Source organism: Anguilla rostrata, chromosome 12, assembly GCF_018555375.3.
Source record: "Anguilla rostrata isolate EN2019 chromosome 12, ASM1855537v3, whole genome shotgun sequence".
NCBI classification, from domain to species: Eukaryota; Metazoa; Chordata; class Actinopteri; order Anguilliformes; family Anguillidae; genus Anguilla; species Anguilla rostrata.
In genome coordinates, this window is record NC_057944.1 from 15064349 (window position 1) to 15069250 (window position 4902).

At 40.7% G+C, this 4902-nt stretch overlaps 2 long non-coding RNA genes across 2 annotated transcripts; one reads left to right on the forward strand and one right to left on the reverse strand.

The window, feature by feature from the left end:
* Positions 1-457: 457 nt before the first annotated feature.
* On the reverse strand, positions 458-2887 carry LOC135235970 (uncharacterized). Its single transcript, XR_010324473.1, has 3 exons — positions 2709-2887; positions 2004-2035; positions 458-1494 (listed from the first exon to the last, which is right to left on the reverse strand). It is a non-coding gene; the product is annotated as an uncharacterized LOC135235970 (long non-coding RNA).
* A 147-nt stretch (positions 2888-3034) lies between these two features.
* Positions 3035-4818, forward strand: LOC135236367 (uncharacterized). The gene is made up of 3 exons (XR_010324558.1): positions 3035-3174; positions 3650-3854; positions 4617-4818. It is a non-coding gene; the product is annotated as an uncharacterized LOC135236367 (long non-coding RNA).
* Positions 4819-4902: the final 84 nt, after the last annotated feature.

Here is a 4902-nt window from a genome sequence, read left to right on the forward strand (position 1 = left end):
TACAAAATTTTTATCCTTTGTGACCCTTGTCATTTTTAATGTACGTCTTGTCTGAGTTTGCCTTGTAGTAAATGTGCGTCTTGTCTTGTGTTCCCACTCTCAGCCTGCACCTTGACGTGGTGAGTGGGCTTTAAACTGAGACAGGCAGCTGAACTTTGTAATGTCTTATGTCAGTCCTCTTACACAGCATTATGCTAGTCCAATTAAACATTTTCCCCAACATCCTGTACAGATATATTATGCAAAAAAGCTCTTTATCTTACAACTTTTTCATAACCCTGAAGTTGAATGTTTGGCACAAATTTTGTTGTACCAGTTGCCCTTATTCATGATTCATCAATTTGAATGGTTTGCTTGGGATCATTTAGTCTTTACATTTAAAAAAATGAACAAATTCACATTATACCTACTGTATGAGGCAAATAGTGACCCTTCAATCAAAAAAACAAGTCAAATATTTCATTAAAACAGTTTATTAATTGAAATGTTTCCCTGTCATTTTGTTTCCAGTAGTAGTGCTTGGGGTTAAAAGAAATTCGTCATTGCCATGGTTTAACTGGGGTGCAACTCCAGTCCACTATAAAGTGTATGCAGAAGTCAAGCAAAACTAAGAAAACAATACTATTTACAGATCAGACAGCTACATCTGGCTTAGGAGAAGGGAGCAAGAAAGGCCATGGGTTGGCATGGCAGGAGAGGACAAGACGTGGGGGGGAAAGGGAAGATAAGGGACAGGGATGAGAAAGAGCAGGGGGAGTTGGATGAACAATGTCATGGCTACAAATTACCAATAAAAGTAATTAATTAATTTATAAAATTCATCACATAAAGCTTAAAAACATGACCTATTTCATTTTTAAAAATTGTTCCGTTAAAAGCTAAACCCAGGATTGAAGAAACTGCCAGAAATGAGCGGTGAAAACTCAGGACAGCAGCTTCTCCTCCCCTGGATTCAGTCTTTAAGGGAATGTATTATATTATTTTAAAAAATATCATTTCCCCTAGGTGTGAAATGAACTCCATCCTTGAGAAATAGGTCATCATTTTCAAATGTTATGTGAGGATGTGGGACAAAAATGCCTCCTAAATCCTGAACAAATGCAGCCATGACATTGTTCACCCACTTCCTTGCTTTGTCGATCTTCCCCGGATTGGCAGTCCTCCACCGACGTCGCTGAGTGATCCCAGACAGGAAGATCTTGGTTCCTGGGGATTGCCGGTGGAGGTCTTGCAGGTCCCGCTTCATTCCTGTGACGAGATCAAGGCTCTTGATCTTGCCAAGGTCGTTCCCGCCACAGTGAATGAGCAGGAGATCCGGGGCTGCTCTTCCTCTCAGGGACTGGTGAATGAAAGGGAGAAGGCTCTCCCACCTCAGGCCTCCCCAGCCAAACCAATGGACAATGGTGTCCAGACCCAGGCTGGTCCCCACAGTCTTCCGTGCTCTCTCCTCCCCACGCCGGATGTAGCTGTCTCCCACAATCCACACATTCTTTGCTGTGGAAGACAATGAAATACTTCTCATTCAAAACGAACACTGATAAATACACACATATATAGTCTGGATGTAAGATTTTAAAGACATCCACAGTTTTACAGTGGTGTGGCACGGTGTGTTCTATTATATACATTACTTAACTGACTAGTACTGACTAGTTTAACTGAAGGCACAGCAGTGGTGGCTGCTGAGCTAAAAAATCAACGAGGCAGAAAACTTCCCCTTAAACTGATTATTGGTCTTGGCTTTCAGACATTTTCCTTTCCTCTGCTCACAATCTGACTAATGTATTGTATAGACAGGATAAACACCGTGTCCTTCGCCATGCTATGCCAATCAAATAAATTCGAAACAACATTATAAACTCAAAAAGGCTATCTAACTTGTGCTCATTCAAATGACAAAGCACAATAATTAAAAACAAGTTGACACCAATAGCAACGTTAATCAATTTCGGGAGTTTTCTGCCTGCTCATTTTTTTAGATCGGTAGTTACAGACAAACTCACGGTTAGGACGTTTGCTTTTCTCCATTGATGATCTACACGGGAAAAAAAACCAAATAATTAGAAATTCAATGTACATTATTCTTGTCTTCATGCACCAGGTGGAAAACTTGCTCTACAAAGTGCTTTGCCATAGTTACACGCCTGTAGATCAGTTATTAAAATACTTGGTAGTCACCGCTTTGTTAATCACCGCTGACAGTGTTAATTTTTATTCGTTTAAAAGCGACTTGCGAACGATCGGTCAGCTAGCATCACCCAGCGAGTGAACACCACAAACGGCGGTAGAGTAACAGTTATTGGCCCATTAACTGACTTGTGGCGAAAACCTACGATGCTAACTTGCTGGGTTAACAGCAGGTCTACCAGACAGTTATATGAAAATCAGCCTAGTCAAAAATCACCAGTACACATCTCTGATTTATTGACCATCAGTGTCTTCGATGTTATTCCCCTGTGATTCATATTGCTAATGCGTGAGCTAACCACGGATAGCCTACCTAGCTCACTGGCAAGCTGATATGCTAGCTAAGCATATACGGCGATGTTTTGCAGAGAAACATAAGTTGAAGCTAACTGAACATAATTTTATTATTAAAGTCATACATATAACGTCATTACATGACACAGTACAGTCACGGATGGAAATTAAACTCTGTAAACATTTCATAATATATTTTAAAACATAACGGCAGACAGTTAGCTTACCTCGAGTTCGTTCGTGGTTCGTACAGGTTCAGGTTGATGGGTAAGTGAAACATGCTTGAAGGTCATGGGCTTTTCCGCACCGGGCTGTCAATCACACTGTAAAACTCACAGAGCCGCTTTTAAACTCTGTGGTTTTGGCTCCAACTCCAAAATGGCCGCGCCCGCCATTGAGCTTCAAAACGTATTTTCGGAGACCCACGGAGAGTCAATGGGTGACGTCACAGTAGCTTTGTCCATATTTTTTACAGTCTCTGATAGGGCCGCCCGCCTCTGTTTCAGATGTTTGCATTCTCATTGGTTGTTTAAAGTCACATTGATTGCTAGTCACATTATAAGAGCAGCCGTTTTCCCTCTTTCCCTGTTTGAAGGAGGTGGTAATGCAACTAAAAAGGATGCCAACTGCTGTAAAACACCAAAGAAGGAGAATTTTCACTGTAAAACAAGCTAAAGAACAGCATGATTCAAGGTGATTGGTAGCGCCCGAGACACTTGTGACCGTTGAAGCTGGAGAGGCTCGACGGACTAACGTGATCTGTTAAGCGGTGTGGTGTTTGGTGGAGCGAAGTTAAAACAGTTTATGGCTTTTGTTTTGTTTTTTCTTTTGACTGTTAGGTGCGGACACTTCTGAAAGTATTAGGATTTAGAGAAGCACGAGCGCATCCTGGTTTGGGGTTTTCGGCCGGGGTTAACCGTGTAGAAATTTGTTTTTTACTATACCGTGCTGTTATACAGACGCAACAAAAACATTGACAGAAACCTTAGAATCGCGACTTTCCAATGCGCCCAATGGCAAATATGAATTGTTTTAAAATTTTTAAATTTGATTAATTAGACCATGTATGCTTCGTTAAACTTTACTCGTTACTATGTGAATTTCGCTCAGCAGGAAGTCCACCCAAATCGCATTCACATGTTAACAACATTATAATTACTCTCCATAGGAGACTAAAGGAGGGGTGATGCGAGATCCATGTGAGAAATGCCCAGTCTGCGAAAGCGGGATAGAATGTCAAAGTGTCACCTAATTCACTTCTTTTGAGGTGGACATTTCGTTTAATTTTGGAAAATGGTCCGTCCGGAAGCCGACACTGAAGAGCGGTGTCATTTCGAACAGCGAACTGATCCAGCTGAGGATCAACTTCATGCGTAAGTATATTTCTTATGATCATATTGGTAAATATGTGTACTGTATTGCAACGTATCTGTGTATTTGTAGGGATATCCAGCAATATGCGCGTTTGTAAATTCCCATACTAAGAGCGATTCGAACTATTGCATCTCAAAATTATAGGCTAGGCTCTCTACGTCTGGTTATGTTAGAAGTAGGCTATCAGGTAGACTATGTTTTTCGATCATATTGGTAATAAATAGCCCGTGGCGTGGCTAGGATTCTAAAACTGATGTCCTCGCACAATCGATATTAGCATACTATAAGTAAATTCGGGAAATAGCAATAACCACTTGGCTAAACAGACCTAGCCTACTTCAGATTGAGGCATTGCTATTGATGAGTTGCGTGTAGTTGAGCTGGAATATCAATGTTTATTTAGTTTAGCTAATGTTGTTTCGTTGATAGCTTGCATTATTTGTAAATGTGTGCTGTATTACATTTTGTGTGTTTGTAGGAATATTCACTAATGCGCGCTTGTAAAATCCCACACTACGAACGATTCTAACCGTTGCTTCTCAAAATTATTGGCTACCCCTCTGCGTCTGGTTGTTTGTTTGGTTCTTTGTTTGTATATGATGTAACCATGTCACATTTCCTAAGTTTTGTTTTCATTAGTTAGTGGTTTGGTCCTTTTTTGTAAAGCACATTTAATTTTCACCTGTTGAAGGAAATGTGCTATGTAAATAAAGTTTGATTTGTCACATTTCCTAACAATTTTGTTCTTATCATATTTGCAGAGATGCTTATCAGGAAACACGGCCTAGTTCACCACTAGCTAAGAGGCCATGCAAGCTTTGCCAGAGTGGCAGTCTCATCTTCCATGTGTATAGTTTGCTTCAATAAATGTTCTGAAAATCAAAAGTTGTCTGTTTCTGTCTTCTAAATGGCTCACTGAGTCTTTGTCTTAGTGGTGGGGAGGCATGCGCCCAGGTGTGAATAGCCTACTTAGCTGGCAGGTCGTCCTACCCAATGCATATTCATTACAAAGGTCATTTTCCCTCCCATTCTCACCTGATGTTGAAA